Source organism: Sminthopsis crassicaudata, chromosome 5, assembly GCF_048593235.1.
Source record: "Sminthopsis crassicaudata isolate SCR6 chromosome 5, ASM4859323v1, whole genome shotgun sequence".
NCBI lineage: Eukaryota > Metazoa > Chordata > Mammalia > Dasyuromorphia > Dasyuridae > Sminthopsis > Sminthopsis crassicaudata.
The window spans coordinates 148,037,850-148,058,436 of record NC_133621.1 but is presented as its reverse complement, the minus strand read 5'-3'; the positions used below and the strand labels follow the sequence as shown (position 1 = coordinate 148,058,436).

The window sequence follows — 20,587 nt, the reverse complement described above, 5'->3', positions numbered from 1 at the left end:
GAAGAGACTTGAAATAGAGAGTCCAATTAGATGGTGGTTGCAACAGTCTAAGTAAGAATTACTAAAGCTTGAACTAGATATTTGGGAGTAGAGAGCATTTGACAAATGTGAGTGATTTAAAAGAACATCTAGGAGATGACCTGGAGACAGAGGTAGGGATGGATTTTTCCTACATAGCTACTTAAGGCAGGAATAGGTAATTATTACCCAAGCGCACAAGATTTGTACAGCAGAGAAAGGGAGACAATAAATTGGTAGAATGTTGGAAAGACGAGTATATGGTATTATTTTAGAGACAAACTCCAGGATTGGCTATCACAGGACGGATGGATTGCAACCAGTCTTCCTATCCTTTGATTAATCAATTGCATTCCTCTTGTGATCAGGCCATAATCCTTCCTTTCTCCCATCCCCCTCCCAGACCATGGGATCTTAGAAGAACCCAAGCTATCACTTTGGAATCCATAGCCAGAAAAAAGAAGGAATCTACTGAATTATTTTGACAGAAGAATAACATTTGTGCCTTAATATTATTTTTAGGCTGGATTAGGGAGGGGAAAAATTGAGGAATTTGATTCAAAAAAAATAAATAAAGTTCCTACAAGATTCAGAGGTGAAAACTTGACAACAACAAACTGTTCTAGAGCTGACATGCTATTAGGATGGTAGAAAAGTCAGTTGGGAGATTATTATAATAATCTATGTGAGAAATGATTAAGGTCTAAATTACTGAGACAACAAAATAAGGAGTAAGGGGATGAGGAGGATGTAAGTGTATGTAAATTGCTAGGGGCACGGTGGTTAGAGCTCTGTGGTCTCAAAAACTTAATCGCTGAATGATCCTGGATAAGTCACTTAACTCTATTTGCCTCAGTTTCCTCTTCTGTAAAATGGAGATAATATTAACACCTATCTCCCAGGGTTGTGAGTATCAAATAAGATCATCATTGTAAAGTGTTTAGCACAGTGTGATATATAGTAAGCACTATATAAATATTGGGTATTGTTTTACTATTATTATTATCATCATGTTGGCAAAAAAGGAACTTATAGAAATCACAACTTATATTAGGCAGCTGGGTAGTACAGTGAATAGAATGCCAAGAGTAGAGTCAGGAAAATTCATCTTCTTGAGTTCAAATCTGACAACAGACACTTCCTAGCTGAGTGACCTTAGATGAATCACTTAATCTTGTTTCCCTCAGTTTCTTCATCTGATAAAATGATCTGGAGAAGGAAATGACAAAGTACTCAGTATCTTTAATACACACATACAGAAATACACATACACACACACGAAGTAACAAAGAGTTAGATACAACTAAAAATAACTGAATCACTAGGAAATGCTTGTACCCTCAACAGGAAGGAGATAGGCAGACAGAGACAGAAAGAGAAAAAGAGAGATTTCATAGAGGAAAGAAATAACAAATTTATGGCTAAATACAATTAACTTAGTTTTGAACACTTTCATTTTGAAGAAATTTAGCCAAGAATTGGAAATGTGATCCAATAAGAAGATGAATCTGGAGTTAGCTATATAGACTTGGAATACATCTTCATAGTGGTGACAATTGTTAAAGATATTTAAATTGTTACTTCTTTCAGGAAGAGAATTTCAAGACTGAAAAGAGGACTCATGACAGAACCTTAGAGAATATCTATATTAAAGTAAAATAAAGCAGGAAATATTATTCAGAAGACTAATCAAATAGGAAAATCAAGAAAAGGAAATGGAAGTGGGTAGCAAAATGGATTAGAAAACAGAATCCAGCAATATGTTGCCTATAAGATGCACATTTAAAACAAAAATTCATATACCAACTTAAATTAAAGGACTAGAATAGACTATTATGCTTTAGCTGAAGCAAAAAAAAGAAAGAAAGAAAAAGGCAGAGGTAACAACCATTATCTCAGACAAAGCAAAAGCAAAAAAAAATAGACAATTAAAATAAGGAAATTACTTTCTGACAAAACTTACAATAGACAATAAAGTAATATCAAAAATTTACATTAGGTTTCTCTGACAAATATTTTTATCTCTTAATCTTATAAGAAGCTGTCAAATTTATACAAATAAGAGCCATCCCCAGTTGATAACTGGCCAAAGAGTATAATCATACTGGTCCAGAAGGAGAAACCAAGCTATAGAATCATGTGAAAAAATTGCTCTTAATTTTGGACAAATGTAAATTAAAACAATTCTGGGCTTCCATCTTACACCTTAGAAATGGCAAGTGCTAGAGGAAATATAGAGGAAAATAGGTACACTAATAAATGAGCTTATTAATTGTTGAGTTGTGATGTGGTTCCAACCATTCTGTTTGGAACTATGCCCAAATGTCTATTAAAGTGCACTTGCCCTCTGAACTAAAGATAACCCTACTAGGTCTACTCTAAAGAGATCAGAGAAAAAGGAGAAGAATCTATATTGCAAACATTTGTAGCCAATTCTTTTTGGCCAAAGAATTGGAAATTGAAAGGATACTCCTCAATTGCGGAATGGCTAATAAAGTTGATATTATTGTGATGGAGTACTATTGTGCTATGAGAAATGATGAGAAAGAGGGATTCAGGGGGAAAAAATGCGGCAAGATCTTGATGAAATGATTCAAAGTGAAGTAAGAACAGCCAGGAGATCATTGTGAGCAGGAAAAGGATTAATGTAATGATGATCAATGTTCCAAAATAATTATTTTGTGAATGAAAATGGTCAATAAATTCAAAGGACTCATTATAAAAAAAATTACTGTCTCCTTCGAGAGAGAGAACTGATGAATTCTGAGTACAAAATGAAGTATAATTTTTTTTACATTTCTTCTTCCTTTTTCTTTCTATCTCCATTCTTTCTTTTCTTCCTTCATTTCTTTTTTTTTTTAATAGTATGGCTAACATGGCAATGTTTTGCATAATTTCACATGTATAATTGATACTGTTTTTATTTGCTTTTTAAGTGGAGGATAGGGAACAAGAAGGGGGGTATTTGGAACTCTAAAAATAATGTTAAAAAAATAAACAATTAAAAATATGCATGCCAGAAAAAAATTAATATAATTAGGGGAATGATTGATGACATGAGATCTCACAGACAGTAGAGGTTGCATAGGATCAAGAGCATCATTAGAGCTTTTGTGTCTTGTGTGCTGAGTCTGTATCAATAGAATAGAGCATAGGGAAATTTTAAAATATGGAAAAAAAGAAATGAGAGAAAGCCTGATAATGTCATTGATTTTCTCAGCAAAGTTAATGAAATCCTCCACAAATAAAAGTGGATGGCTGAAGTGAAAAGTAGAGGAAAATTTTGAATATAAGTGGGGGCTCTCACCTTTCCCATTGCAAGTCTATTCTCCATACAGTTAAAAAGTAGAGCTGATGACTTCAATGCTTAAATTTAACTGCTTCCCTATTGCCCTAACAATAAGATAGACTTCCATATTTGACATTTAAAAGCTCTTCACAATCCCTTCCTATTTTTCTTGTCGTCTTGTACATTACTTACCTCCAGACACACTACAATCCAGTTATACTGACCTAACCATTGTTCATCACTATATCTCTCCATCTCCATCTAATGTCTTTACTTTGACACTAGTTGTCATGCAATGAATGCCTGGAATTAGCTCATCCACTTCTTAAACTGTGTAGCTTCCTTTAAGATTCAACTCGACAACTTTAACCAGAATGCTTTTTTGGGATGCCCATATGCTACTGCCTTGCCCCTTAAAGTTTCCTTTCATCCTTCTGTATCTGTGAACTCATGTATATCAATATGAAAGCTCTTTGGGTTAGTATTTTGCTACTTTTCTGTATCCTTGCTTAGCATAATGCTTGTCAATTAATTTATTTTTTCCTAAATTGTTAGCAGTTCCAAATGTCAGAAATTAGTGAAGTAAGAAGTTGAAATTTGCTAGCCATAAGGTGTGGGAAGTATCAAATAAATAGCAGCTTATAGAATAAATCAGTCACTATGGTCAAATATTGATGTTATTAAAGAACTTTTGCTAATCCCCAGTCTTAAAGTGAAACTCAATTAATAATAAGAAGGAAGAGCCTAAGGTTATACAAAGATACTAGAAATTGGAGGAAGCTATTGTGAATTACTCTCTCCCAAGTATATCATGGAATACATTGATGTAAATAAAGCATAACTTGATTTGAACACTTTTGGAAAAAGTGTGAAATTAATTTCTGGTAGAAGATGGCATCTTCAGTACTATTTTTACAGAAGAATAGAATAGCACATATCCCCTACATATTTTCATGTTTTCTTTCTAGTACAAAAATGAAATTTAAGTTGGAAAATCACTTAATGATCATATTCCAATCTCTTCACCTGAGATGAGAAAAGTTAGGTTCAGAAGAGATTAAAGGAGTTGTTCATTGGGACAATAATAGTAACAAAACATTTTTATAGCTATTTCACGTCTTTGAGGAACTTTTTAAAACTCCAATTGGCAATAAAAGGAGAAGTACTTCATGAGCAAGTGAGACTTTAAATATCTCTAATTGTCTTGTGGAAACATGGGAAACAGCACTAAAGCACTAGTGAGACTGCTGTATAAGAGTCTGAAATAGACATAGGTCTAAAACCCAGGATCTCAACCCCAGAATCAATAGTATGTTTTATATATTTGTGTGGGTATATATCTATATTTTTATCTACATATATAGTAATGTATGATATAGGATTATCTTTATATACACACATATATATGTATAATATGAATAAATGTATATATTTACACACACACATATGCTATGATTGGAACAAGCTAAGGTCTAAGATCATGTCATGTGAAGTTTTTGACACAGTTATTCCCTTGGTGCAACTGAATTTTCTTTCTCTTGGTTTTAGACTGAAGAAACCAGAATCTCCCAGTTTTTTATTCTTCTCCACTATTTAAGGGGGCTATGTCCCAATGCTCTGAGTTTGGTCCTCATATTTTCCATGCTTTCTCCCTCCTTTGATAATTTCATTCACTTTGGTGACTTCAACTGTCACTTCAACTCAGTTGATTACCCACACAGCATCTTTAGCTCTGACTTCTTTTCAGGCAGAAAACACAAGTGAGTCTGATTCCAGTTGTCATCTGACTATCATAGAGTCAATAAATGCCAGTAGTTCTCTATTAGATTACCTTCAGGATCAAATATAAAATCCTAAGCTTTTTAATTCATTTACAATATAGACAAAAGCTATTTGTCCCCCAGACCTCTTTTATAATTCCTGTCCAGGTAGAAATAGTTTTTGGTTTAAGGGAGGCAGTCTACCTAAACTTGCGGGTGTGGCAGAAAAGAATAAAGAGAGTTCTACTTCCATGTTGAGGCTTGATTTCATGCTATTTAAATCATGGAGTTCATTCTGGAATGTTATATTTCTTTCATTAACCATTTCTCAAAATACTTATAAACAAGTATAAGTATACATATATATATGGTGTGTATATATATATATATATATATATATCAATGAAAAATATAGAGAGAATCATTTGAAGAAGGGCAGAAACTAGTTGCTGAGGGAATCAGGAAGGGCCTTAGGTAGGTGATTGTTAAACAGAATATTTAAGAAATTTAGGAATTCTGCAAGACAAACAATAAATATTTAATAAACATTAAGCACTTATTATAGATACCATAATCTGTGCTAAGTGCTGAGATTCTGTAATGTCCAGGCTAGCTCTCTTGAGAGGCTAGCTTTCTGGAGGATCTCAGGACCAGCCTGAGTCCTTAGTCTTAATGGAAGAGGCAAGGATGGTCAAAGATAGAATCTAGAATTTTGTGTCTTCTCTTGTGTCTATGGCTGAGAGCTGTGGCTGAGAGAGAGCTGTGTCTCTGAGACTCCCTTTATGATTATGTCATTACATCACACTGAGTATTTGCAACCACACTAAGCATGAGCAACTGTAGAACTGTAGACCGTCATGAGACAGGTTCTACATCACCATATTACCCTAAGCATATGCCTATTAGATTGATTACATCATTACATTACAGTATGTGCTTAGAGAACCATTATCTCACATTGTATAGGTACTTAAATATGACTACCCTGTTGACCTAGATTTAAGTACATCTTTTCAGAGTTCAGCCCTCTACAAGAAACTTTTTTTTTAAAAAGACAATCCCTTTCTTCAAAGATTTTGTGATCTATTATAAGAAGACAATACACAGAATTATTTGATATAAACTCAAGAAAAGTAGAGTTCCATGTGAATTGTTGGCATCTTAAATTTTTCAGGAAGAAAAACAAAACTTAAAATATTGATGGAATATCCACAACTCAAGTATCCTTAGGGTACTGTTGTCTCCCATTGAATGAACTGTTAGTAATAATATAAAAACTCACAATTTACACAGTTTAATCACCTGCACACATACAAAAAGGATAGTCTAGATGACTATTCAGAAAAAAATGTTCTTACCTTGCTTTTCTAAAACCGAAGAAATTCCAGTGAGAAACTCAGACATTACTCAAGGTTAAGTAATGTAGTTTACCTGTCTGTGCCTCCTGAAAGTGCATCAATTTACAGACTATCAGATAATATTTTTTCTATATTATATAAAGTGCTGTGGTATGTTATTTCATCTTGATTGAAATTCTAGTGAGCATTACTGTCAACTTTCTCATACTTACTCTGGAAAGAGATAATCTCTTTTTCACTTTGAGTTCATCATTTCTTCAACTAGTCAAAAAAAACATAGTTTTCATACAGTTCAAATGGCCAAGATCTGTTAGTTGATGTTTTTTATAAAACAATCCAATATTTTCATCCCCTACCAATAGCATCTGGATTTTAAGCAATCTGACTTATAAAATCTTTCTAAATAATTATATTACCCTCTGTAGAGAGAACCTGGATTTGGAAAGGGAAAGGCAAATAAATGAATGTTTTTTAATAATATATTGATGTACATTAATATACCTAGAAATAAAGTCTGTGTTCTAGCCAAAATGAACTGCTTACTTTTCCTGGGACTCAGCACTCCATTTCCTTTGTTTTTATAAATTATCCTTCCTGCCTGGTATACATTGTTTCCTCACTTCTTAGATTCTTTTAGAATCTCTATAATCCTTCAAGACTCACCACATGTACCTTTTACTTGAGGAAGGTTTTTTTAAATCTTACTTGTTATTAGTGCTCATACCTTTCTCAAATTATAAAGTCTATTGTGTTTAGCATGTGGTACTTCCTTCTTCTACAGAATAAGGGGGGTATTTCTGTTTTGTTTTTGTATTCTCAAAATGCATAGTAGCAGCCTAATAAATGTTTCAGATTATTGGAGTGAATTGAAACTGATTCATGAAATCAAAAGAGAGAAAGTTGCTTCCCTTAGAGTTATATATTTTCTCCCAGGCTATATTAGTAAAATACCTTTCTGTCTTCACTACATGCTACCCTCAAGCAGTTTCCAGAAAACACTTTGCTAATCTGGGACTTTGTTCTAAGCTATGGAATCATACAAACACTGGGAAGTGTTAATATCAATTAAGGTTTCTTAAATAGAAATCCATGAGCTTTAAAATAGTCATAACTACATTTTACCATAAATGGTTTGCTTTTTAATTTTAAATTTCAATTTCTATATTCAGAAATATAATTCTGGGGTGTCATACTTCACCCAACTACCAAGTGGAATAAAGTCACATTATGAAATTTCTTTCAAATGCTTCTACCCTTCTCATTAAGTTCTTCATATAAATTCATTATTAAATAAATACAAATATATCAGACTCCCATGGAGTTCATTGAGCAAGGATATGATATAGTCAGATCTATGCTTTGATAACTGTTTAGAAGATGAATTGAAGCCTTGAACCAGTGAGACCAACCAGAAGGCTATTTCACTAGTCTAGGAATGAAATGATGAGAGCCTGCAATGGAAAGGTGATAGTGTGAGCAGAGAAAGGGAGATTTATATGAGCAATATTTTAAAGGTAGAAATAACAACACAGCAACTGTTTTTCTATGCTGAGAATAACACTGTGATATGCCTGGCTGACTGGGACAATTTTATTTCCCTTGACAATGGTAGGAAAGTTGAGAAATGAGGAGGGTTTAAGGGAAAAGATATTTAGTTCTATTTTAGCCATATTGCGATTAAGATTCCTGTGGTATATCTAGGACATACTATCCAAAAGACAGTGATGTGAAATTAGAAATCAGCAGAGATTAAGGATGGATTAAATTAGAATCAGCAGAGATTAAGAATTATCTGTAAGAGATGGTAATAGAATCCATGAAAGCTGGAGACTGATGGAGATAGGAGAATCTTGGAAATCATAAAAAACTAGAGAGGAGACAATATTTAGAAAAAAAGTGATCAACTGAATCAAAGGCTGCAGAGAGGTCAAGAAGGTTGAGAATTGAAAAAAGGCCTTTAGTATTGGCAATTAACAGGTTATTGATGACTTTGGAAAGAGCAATTTCTTTTGAATTATGTTGTAATTCAGATTGCAGAGGATTTAGAACTGAGTGAAAGGAGAGCAAATGGAGAACTGAGTGAAGACAGCTTTCTCAAGAAATTTAGCCAAGAAAGGCAGAAGAAATAAAGGATATTAAGAAGCAGGTAAGATAGAATCAAGTAAAAGTTGTTTTGCGGTTGTTATTGTTTTAAGAATGGCAAAAAGGTGGATATTTTCATATGGAGCAAGGAAGAACAAAAATGAATATAAAAGGAAATATTGGAATTGTAGTGGTGGCAGTTTGCTAGAGAAGTAAAAAGCGGTATACTCTGACTTAAAGGATCAGGAGGACATGTTGAAAGGTTTACCTTGGAAAGGAGAAAGGTCATGTCTTTATCTGAGGCAAAAAATGTTCTCTTTTAACCAGTCAAAAAAAAAAAAAAAGAAAGGAAGGAAGGAAGGAAGGAAGAAAGGAAGAAAAAGAAAGAAAGAAAGAAAGAAAGAAAGAAAGAAAGAAAGAAAGAAAGAAAGAAAGAAAGAAAGAAAGAAAGAAAGAAAGAAAGAAAGAAAGAAAGAAAGAAAGAAAGAAAGAAAGAAAGAAAGAAAGAAAGAAAGAAAGCTAAATAAATAAATATATCTGGGGAGGGGGGGAAGACCTTCAGGATTTCTGGCCAAAACAGAATCACTAAATGGGTATGGCTTCAGTCAAACTGAGACTTGTTGAAAACCTTAGCTTAAAATGCCAAGGTATCCCAGTGCATCTAGAGCCATCTCTGATCAGCATGATTTATATCTAGCCACTGAACCCAGAGGCTCTGAAGGATAAAGTGAGACAGAGAACTTTTCATTGCCCTTCCTCACTTAAATCCAATTCACTTGAATGTAATGGCATCACATCCCTGATGTCATGGTCCTCATCAAGAACAAAAGACAAACAACGTCATCTGAGAGTGAGATAAAAGAAGATATGGTGAAGAAAAATGTCTAAATAATGTTAAATGGGTAGAAGAGATGAAGGAAAAGCTCCTAGTAAATAACTTTTTTGAATTTTTTTGGCAGTATATGAAATAGGCTAATCATCTGAGAGGGTAGAGAAAGGGAATATCATAGGAGAAAAGAGAGAGGAAAAAAAAAAGTTGAAATAGCCACTGTGGAGATTGAGAAAGTAAATCAATGAGGAAGGTATAGAATGTTTGCATTGTTTCTGTCAGGATCTTATTGAGATTAGATAACATAGACCTATGATATGGGCAATATGGTTTCATGATTTCCTAGCTGCAGTCAGCATTTTTAAAATGGACAAGAAAGAGGTAGATGGTAAGTGTAATTCAGGTTTGAGGTTTCAAGGCATGAGTGGCAATAGAAAGGGCAAGATACCAGAGAGTGGAAGATAGAGTTGAATTGTTTTACCAAGAGGTCAATAGAGGAGAAGATAACTAATGGTGTGGTTATGGTCCAATGAAGGACTAAGGGATGAAGGTATTATTGAAGATGAAGAATGGGGAATAAAGAAAATTGAAATGATGAAGTTTATTATCAGTTTAGGATGGAATAGAGTGAGGAACTGGGAGAAAAGGTTATTTGCAAGCATGTCAGTATGCATATTAGTCTTTTAGCATGGGAGAGCAGGTGAAGAGAAAAACTGAGTTAGGAAGGAAAGAGAATGCTCTCAGAGACTGTAGACAATAAATCACTAGCATCTGGATTAGGTGATAAATTTGGATAGTGTGAACTTCAAAGGGAGATAAATTGCTAAATGAAGGTGACAGGGAGGATTAGGAGATTATTTCAGGTCTGAAGAAGCAGAGGGAGAAGGAGCAGAGTGTTATTTAGTTTTATAGGTTTTAAAATGAACAGATCTTTGGTCTCAAATATTTTGCTGACCTGTAAGAGTTTGCAGCAAAATATGGGAAATTATACACAATAGTATAACGAAAAGCAACAGACTGGGAAAGGAATCTACTACAGCCTCTGGACACAAAAAAATAACTTATTCCTTTCCTTAGTATGACAGGATAGACACTGTGATAGGTAGAATCTTGACCCTTGAGTCAGGGAGATTTTAATTCACATTCATTTTCTTACTGGCTATGTGACTCTGGAGTAGTCATTTAACCTAAGTCTGTCTCTATTTCCTCATCTGTAAAATGCTCATAATAATTCTACCTACCCTCAGTCTTCATGTAAATTTCAAATGAAATTATATCAAGCAGTCTGTAAACCTTAAATCATTTTATGTCAAGATGTATATACATACATCTATGTACATATATGTGTACATACATTATACAGTATTAGCCCTTATTATTATGAATTGCACAATTATTTATTGAATGCCTGAAATTGCCAGTAGGGGTACCAAAGATATGAATGAAAAACCAACCATTCCTTTTTTCATAGAATTTATTAGAAAGGCAGTAAAAACGTGTAAAGATTAAAACAACAACAAACAGTCATGAGGCAAACCAAACAATGCTTCCCATCTCTTCTATAAAGTCTCTGACAATTCCATTCTGCATTGTTTTCATCCTTTTCTGGTCTTCTTACAGCCAATGCCAAAGTCCGTAGCTTAAGTATTCCCCAGTTATTTCATGTGTAATGCTTGCTCGTATCCATGTTAATAATTGTCACATCATTATTATGTGTGTTAGATATTGTTTATTTCTATCATCCTTAGCCAATACAACTATAGGTTAAGTGTATAGTGTGGTTTGGTACTGATCAATTGATCCAAGATGCATAAGGTATCACATTAATTTATCAAACATTCCAATATCTACCCCTCCTTTAGAAACCCTAAGAAATTGTAGATTACATTTTGTAATAGAGTGCACAATTTTAGGCTCTCATGCAGACTCAATATAGAAGGAATTCATTAGAAAACTGAAAAATTATGCTGTCTTTGCTTTCCCTAAACTAGAAAATGGAACTAACAGAAGAACCTTATTCCTTTTATCATCTATCCCCTCTAGTGCATTGTGACATTTCTCACCTTTTGCCTAAATGCCGCCTTCCTGAATACACAGATTTTTCTTCACAAGACATTTAAAAATCATGATGTCTTTTCTTCCCAGGGCAAATATACTTGTTCACAACTTGAATCAAGAGGTCACTTGATGCTCATGAACTCTGGAATGCCTATGTGTACATGTATTTAAGGCTAAGCTAAGCATATAATTTTCATGGATTCTGTGTTAGCTCTTATGCTATAGCAGAATTTCAGTACCCTAATAGGCATGTCTGAATTGACTACAATTCATTTTTATGGAGACTTTGGGAAAGATTTTTAAAGATATATAATTTTTTGATTAAAAAAAACTGAATTGGGGAAAATAACACTAATAATTCAAGAGGATAAATAAGAGTGGGAATTATTTTCTGTATTAATAGTCTAAATAGTGAGAATCTGAAGTAGAAGGTCAACTGTGTGAGTGGACAGAAATGAATTTATAAAAGAGATGTTGTGAAGATAAAATGAGAAAGTTTGGCAATATTTTGGATTGTGGGATGACTAAGAGTGATAATTTGAGGATAATATCAAAGTTTTGAGCCTGTCATTTCTGTCACCATTATTGTCTTCCTACTGGTGACAGTAATGATGATGACAGGCAAGTTTGGAAGAGAAGTAGGTTTGAAATTTAAATAATAAATAAATCCCTTATGGAATGCTTGCTGTTTTCCAGGTACTTTCCTTAATGATGAGGAAGCAGAGAAAGTAAAAAATAATCTCTGATTTTAAGAAGTTCACATTACAATGGGAAAAACAAGATATCCATATAAAATCTTGGCTTAAATGGTAAAAATCATGTGTGAGGGCTCCTAAATATATAGATGATGCATGGATGGGGTAGATAAATAAGATCTAGTGTCTGACAGCTTTGAGAGAAGAGAAGAAAAGCTTGAAAAATGATATACTATAAGGAAGGAAAACCAAGCAGTCCCCAGGACTATCACCAAGGTTGAAAACACTTCCCTCCTGTCTTCACAAGGGATATCAAGTTAACAAAAGCCCATTCTCTGATCAATTTCAAAAGAAAGGGTAGCCCTTAGTTTTCTTTTTTCAGACTGGTTTCTCTACATTAAATTTTGGATTCATAAAAGACCACTGAAAATAGTAAATAGTAAGTAAACATAATTATCCAAGCAAAAGAACAAACAGAAATAGAAAATGTTATACAGGTTATATAATATATTAAAGTATTCAAAAGTGTAGAGGGCCTGAACTCTGAAAAGGTGTACTTGAATCAAAGACAGCAGAGTTCTTATAGTAAAGCACCTACTCAGTGTGATTTATGAGATAATGATTCTCTAGTTAAGTACATACTTAGTGTAAGATGGTGATGTAATGGCAATAGTTGGCACATGATCAGTGGGCAGTAGTGAGGTAATCATACTGAAGTATTTAAGAGCTGGAAGGATTGGGAAGGAGTTTCTCAACCACAGACACAAAGAAGACTCCAGACTTCATCTTTGACCACCCATCCTCTTAAGTCTCTTGCCTCCTTCTAAGTCCAAGGACTTGAGCTGATCCCGCGCTCCTCCAGAGAGCTGGTCTGGACATTATACAAAAGAGCTGAATGAACTCTTCAACTAAGCGGAAAGCAAATCTCAACTCAAACAAGGAAACAGAGAATAATCTCATCTAAAGTGAATCCATTCTCATCAGTCTTGATGGAACTCTGGGAACACAATGGGTTCAGCTTCTTTTGCATGCATACCATTCCAAAGACTTTCATTATCTTTACCACTTTCCTAAGTGTCTTCTGTCCACATGTCTCTCTATAGAATATCTTTAAAATCAGTTCAATAAATCTTTATGCAGATCAGTGTTAAATTCAGCATTTCCTCTAACAATCAGAAGTTATATGACATCATACAAAAACCACTATCATTGGGTAGAAGTTGGGCTACATACATAAATGTCTCCATGTAAGATACCTATAGACTAGATGGAAGAAAATTGTAAAAGAAAAGTACTGACAATCTGGTTAACCGTGAGGGCCATATACTTTTGTATATGTTGGTATTTGGGCTGTCTTAAAAATTTATGAGGGATATAAGAGATGGAGTCATAAGGTAAATCATTTTAACCATAAAGAATATCCCAGTTCAAAGACATAAAATGTAGCCGCAATAATTATGAAGAATAGCAAGTAGGTCAGTGTATCTGGACTATATTGTTTGTGTAGGTAAGTAATGTGCAAGACAACTGACAAAATGGGAAGAGACAATGACATGAAGAGCAGTGAATATCAAAGAATTTCTTATTCTATGCTGACAATAATTGAGAGCCACTAACGTTAGCTAAATCGGCAAAGAGGATGAAGCTTGTCACATAGACTTATATTTTAGGAAAATCATTTTGGCACCTGTGTGGAAGATGAATAAGAGTGGGAATTCTTTTCTGTCATAATAGTCCACATGGTGAGGCCCTGAAGGAGGATGTTGACTATGTGCATGGACAGAAAGGAACATATAAGAGAGATGTTGTAAAGACAAAAGTGAGAAAGTTTGACAACAGATTAGATTGTGGGATGACTGAAAGTGATGAATTGAGAATCACACCAAAGTTCTGAGCCTGGGTGATCAGGAGGATGGTAATACCAGTAATAGTGAGAGGCAAGTTTGGAAGAGAACTGGGTTTGAAATTAAAATAACAATATTTTCAGTTTTAGACATGGTAATTTTGAGATTCCTATGATGAACATGCAGTTGAAAATACTCATTAGACATTTAGTTATAGAGGACTAGAAATAATAGAGAATGTAACTGCATATAAAGATCTTAAAATTCTTTGCAGAGATAAATATAAAATAAAAATAATTTTCTGCTACTTTTCATCTTTGGATTCGTATCAGGGCAATCTTTACACACATAGGACACATTTTATCTTCTATATAGAGGACACATAATGCCTTATTTATTTACAAATTTATTTCTTTACTGTTCTCCCAAGATTTATGTATTCAAGTGTTGTTATCCCTATTTTACAGATGACAGAACTGCAACTCAGGAAGGTTAAGTGGCCCTGAGACATACAACTAGTTAACTGATGCAGCTAATAATTAAATTAAGGTCCATTATTGTGACTAATAAATATTGTCCTAATATTTTTTTGTTTTAAAAAGGGGAAAGGGTCCTCAAATTGGTAAGAGTCTTTTTTTAAATTATGTTTTGTAACATCAAATATAAATTTTCAGGCAGTTTCAACATACTTTTTCAACTTCATTTGTGAACAACTCTCATCCCCCATGTTTCCTCCCTATCCTTCACTTCATTTACTACATATGGTGTCTCACACTTAGAGTAGCAACTGCTATTTAACTTCCATTTTTCTGGATTTAGGGCTTCTTCATTCCCACAGTTCTTTGTGTCCATAATGCATACTATATAATTCTTAAAAGCTAAGAAACTCTGATATATTTTTTAAAATTTTATTCACTAACCTAATATTTCAGCACTACATAAATACAACCCAGGCTCAGACTTGTTTTCTGTGGAAAAGTAGACACAATGATCTCAAAATCTAGGATTCTGAGAGAAGAAAGAAAATTGAATTTTATTGGATTGGGAATGAAGAGAAAGGAAAAACCCCTGAAACATTTCAGCATTCTAGTACATTATCTCCATGTTTGCACTTAAGGCAAGAGAATGAAAAATTACCTCAAAATCTGTAACTAGTTCTGTCTCTAAAAATATAAAAATAAGTCAACGCCTTCTCTTGTGAAGAGGGTAATGAGAAAATTTCCAAATAGATGCCTTTCTGCCAGTGACATTATATCATATTATTATGAATACAGAAGGAAGAACTTTAGGTTTTACTTTATTCATGAACTATATTATAATATAAAACAAATATGGGAGGCAACATGGTGTTTTTGAAAAAGGGTTGCCTAAAGAACACTCAAAGTCAGGTCCCAACTCTATGTATTTGTATATTGTTGTTTAGTCATGTTTCAGTCATTACTGTCTCTTTGTGACCTTATTTGGGGTTTTCTTGGCAAAGATAATGGAGTGAGTTGCCATTTCCTTCTCTACTTCATTTTATAGAGGAAACTGAGGCAAACAAGGTTAAATGACTGTCCAGAGTCACATAGCTAAGTAAGTATCCAAGACTAGATCTGAATTCAGGAAGGTGAGTCTCCCTGAGTCCAGTCACAGTATTCTATTCATTGCACCACTTAGCTACTCACATTTTCTGACTCTCTATTTCCTTTTCTATAGAAAAAGGGAATTAGATTAGAGGATATTTTATTTCCTTTCTGCTCTAAATTTATGGTCCTATCAGAGAGAAGATACAGAGAGGAATGGACGTTTAAGAGATACTGCAATCTATAATTTCATTTTTAAACATTTATTATATTTAGAATATTTATCACTTTCTGAGTTGTAGTCAGTTCATGAGTGTGCAGAAGAGTGTGTTGTACATACAAGAGCAAATTTTTAAATTGGAAAAAATCAACATGTTTATGTTCCTTTGGTCACTTGTTGTAAACTTTGCTAAAAGCCATGTGTTAACTGACTGCAGTTCAGATCCAAATATATGAGACAAGCTATTATGCTGATAATAATCACAGAGATCATTGGTATACAGTGTTAAGTTTCATTAGAAAGTGACCAAAATTTGTTCTTCATCATTCTATGGAGAAAATTAAATCCATATAATGTTCTATCTATTGTCAGAAAAAAATTCACAATTATTACATTTTCCAACAAAAGTTGGTGGTGTGTATTAGATTTCCTATTCCCAAAGAGAAAATATAAAGTCCATTTATGTTTGCATGTTTTGGAGGAAAAGAAGTGCTTTGTGCATAAAAGAACTATGATCCTTCAAATCATGTGTTTTAAAAGATATCTACAGACTGGGAGGATGCTAAGACAGAACTAGAACATACATTGTGCAATGGCAGAAATACCACTCTAAAAGTAGAATTTAAATAGCAGGAACTGCTCCATATGCAAGACACACAATCTGTGTTTATTAAAGTAAAGGGAGGGGAATGGGACATGTTGTAGAGAAGAATATACTGAACCCATCATGAAAGAATCCTAGAAGGCTTATTTGAACATCCTCCTCAATCTTTATTCTGTATGTAAATACTATCCATAACATTTCATTTTCAAAGTCACACTCTGGTCTGAAGAGCTATTTTTTTCACCCCAGATTTTGTCTTATAGGCATAATTTTATTAACTATTATCCACATAATTTATATATATATATATATCCAAAATTTCGCATTATATCTTGATTTCCAGTCTGACTTTTAAAATTTCTGCCTGAGGGATATGTTAAGCTTCAGGTCATACTTTATGCAAATCAACAAAATTTCCCCTAGGATAGCTTATTGTTTATCAAAATTATGATCTACATATTAACTTAATAGGTACATGAGGCCACTTCTGATTTGTAGATCCTATTTACATATTTGTACACTTAGAAACATATTTACAAATTCAAAAATCATTAGAGGGAATTGTTCAGAATACTTCTGAGCACAACATATTCTCAAAGAATTGGTAATGATTTTATAAGTAGAATAAGGTAGTAGAGCTGTGAGAAGAAAAGTTAGAAAATATATAATTCTTCATTAATTTAAAATAGTATAATATGATGTAACATTAATATTTTATTATATACAGAACAATAAATTGTTCTTTTAGGCACTGGAAGAGGGAGAGGGAAGTTTTTTTTTTTAAATATATAGTTCCTGCTCTTTGAGAGATTTCAGTCTAAGCTGACTGAAGTAATAAAGTACCAATAAAGAGCAGGAGAAAAAAAAATTTGGCACAGTGAATAAATATTGTACTCCCCAGGAAGACTCTTCTTTCAACCTCTAAAGAAAGTCATGGAAACTTGAGAGTATTGTTTTTGAGTTTAAAATTGTAACTGCAAGGATGCAAAATGACATGAAGCTAGAAAAGTTGGGTAATACTACATTGTGAAAAGAGGATAAACATTGGGCAGAATTATTTGAACTTTTCATAGTAAACTTTACAATTGCTGTTTCTAAGCAGAAGATCTAGGAATAAAAAAATTATTCTGACATCTCAATTTCTATGGGGGCTGTGGAAGGGAAGGTATGAACTACAAGGAAACTGTTGAGAGATTCCTGCAGGGGTGCTGGCAGAAGGGATTAGAAAGGAAGAGACCAATGTGAATGACATTACAGAGATAAAATTAGCAGAACATCAAGACAGATTATGAAAGGTAAGGGCATTTTTTTTAATATGGCAAATTACATTAAATATTAAAATTTCACTGTTTTAATAAAAATAAATCATATCCATGTAAATCTTTTTAATTCATAAAATACATTCTTCCAAATAGCACTGTAAGAAAGATAGTGTGTTTTACATATGGGGAAATGGGGAAATGGACTTTGCCTTAGATCCAGGGAGTAAGTGAAAGAACCAGGACCTATGTGATTCCAACTCCCAATTTTGATGATTTCTGATCCTTTGCTTTTTACATTGTTACGTAGGTACTATTATGCCTTTGAAGCATTACTAAAATAATTTTTCAAAGTGGTGATAAAAATTATGGTGACATAAATATGCTTTCACATTTAACTTTTAATGAGTAATAAAAGCAAAATAAATAACTAAGATATAAGAGAAAACAAACATTTATAAGAGAACTGAAGTCTATTCTTAGGCTATACTACTGATTGTCTGCATATTGTACTAATCTCATCTAGCACTAAAAATCAGGCAAACTATTGGGCTGGTGGTAGTAAGGTGAATAAGGGAATCTGTTTTAAGAATGCTTATTTTCTTGACTATGACATATAGTTAAAGAGATAATCTATAGCACTAGCACATCAGTCTACATCTTGAACAACAAAATGATGGACAGTGAAGTGGATTTAGAATCAAAGATTAGTCAGAAAGTATTTTGGATTGCATTTAGAATGGTGCACAATTTCAGAAGAGAAGACAGACTTCATCTAAGTACGGTGATGTGCTATGGGGTGTAGAGCATTGGACCAGTACAGAGCAATGATCATATTGATCCCATACTTCTCTCTGAAATAAAGATCCATTTTTTTAATATAGAAATAATAGTAACCAGCATTTGTATAGCACTTTAAGGTTTTCAAAGTACTGAACATATGTTGTTTCATCTGATACAATTACTCTGAAATGATTATTTGTTGTTGTTCATTCAGTCATGTCCAACTCTTCATGACTCCATCAACCATTGCACACTAGGCTCTTTAGTCCTTCACTATCTCCCAAAGCCTTCCCAAATTTATGTTTGTTGCTTCCTTGGCATCATATATTCATTTCTTCTACTGTCATCCCATTTTTCTTTTGTTTTCAATCTTTCCCAGCATCAGGATCTTTTTAATAAGTCCCATTTTCCCATTATGTAGCCAAAATATTTAAGCCTCAGCTTTGGTATTTGACCTTCCAGTGAATAATCTGCATTAATTTCTTTAAATTGTTGCATGATTGGATCTCCTTGCCTACCAATTTTGTCCTTTGTATTGCTACTTTTTTTTTTCTTTTCTTTTCTTTTTTTTTTTTTTTTTTTTGGTTTACTTCATTTTATTTGTTTTAAGCTTTTTATTTTCAAAACATATGCATAGATAATTTTTCAACATTGACCCTTGCATAGCCTTCTATTTCAGATTTTCCCCTCCTTTCCCCTATCCTCTCCCCTAAATGCCAAGCAATCCAATATATGTTACACATGTTAAAATATATTTAAATCCAATATGTGTAAACATATGTACACAGTTCTCTTGCTGCACAAGAAAAATCTGATCAAAAAAGGAAAGTAAGAAAACAAAATGCAAGCAAACAACAACAAAAAGAGTGAGAATGTTATGTTGTGATTCACATTCAGTTCTCAAAGTCCTCTCTCTGATTGTAGATGGCTCTCTTCATTATAAGATCATTAGAACTGGTATCAATCATCTTATTGTTGGAAAGAGTAATGTTCATCAGAATTAATTGTTATATAATCTTGTTATTGCCATGAATACTGATCTCCTGGTTCTTCTCATTTCACTTAGCATCAGTTCATATAAGTCTCTCCAGGCTTCTCTAAGCTACCTTTTCTTCAAAGCCCACTCTCAAAAGTGTTCCTTAGCATTATAATTCAAAAGTATTGATTCTGAGACCTTACCTTTCCTCATATTAGTAAATGCTTGAAGTAGAATTTGAATTCAGATCTCCTAAATTTAATCCCAGGCTCTTTTACATTGTTTCATTAATGCCATGTGGCATACCAAAGTTAGAATACCAATAAAGAGTTAAAGTTGTGTTTCAACCAAAGTTCAATGGAGAAATGTGAGTAGGCTACCACAAATTCCTGAAGAATTTCATAGAAGTTGTATGAAGCATATCATTGGAGAGAGGAAAGTCTGGAAAATGATGCCATTGTTTAAGAGTGGGATTTCTTCATTTGCTATCCATATTCAATGGCAAGAAATCTTAAGCAAGGATCCTAAAAATCTGAATGGATACCTCTTTTATTTATACGAGGAAATGGAAGAGATTTGCACAGCCTAATTATGCAAGTATGGGCATATAGGCATGAATAGGTTTCCAACTGCATTTTCAGAAAGAGTATTTCATCAATAAGATCACAGATTCATTGAAGCAAAGTATCTCCTTTATATATATTGTCATTGTCCTTAGAGTCTATGTCTACATTATGCTTTAAAAAAAAAAAAACAACTGAGTTTACTAGTACTTTTACTGGCGTAAAAAGCAATACACTAATATTAAACTCAGAGGCAGTGTTTTGGAATAAAAGCATTTCAGATATGGCTTCAGACAGCATCTTTTCTGGCAAAAATCTATTCAAAAAAGAAGCAGAAGTTTTCAACTCAAATAAAAATATACATGATAGAGATGCTACATGTTTCATCCTCATCCCTCTTCCCTGACTTCAAATTGTGCCTTCTCAAGGTATTATTACATTTACAATAAATGAATGAAAATACATTTGTTAAACACTTATTATGGATCAAGCATTGTTCTAAGCAATAGGGATACCAGTACTATACAAGTAAGACCATCCCAGACTTCAAAGCCTTTATATTCTAGTAGGGAAAACACCATATGTAAGAGAATGAAAATGGAATGGAAAAGATAGAGAAATTTTTATATTCTAAATTTATGATGTCATGTGGGAAGTAAGAAAAGCAGCGAGGTATTTTGGACA

At 33.4% G+C, this 20,587-nt stretch overlaps 1 protein-coding gene across 5 annotated transcripts in view; it reads left to right on the top strand.

Moving 5' to 3' along the window:
• MAGI2 (membrane associated guanylate kinase, WW and PDZ domain containing 2) overlaps positions 1 to 20,587 on the top strand; it is a 1,692,369-nt gene that overhangs the window by 1,227,016 nt on the left and 444,766 nt on the right. The gene's annotated exons all lie outside the window — the stretch shown is intronic.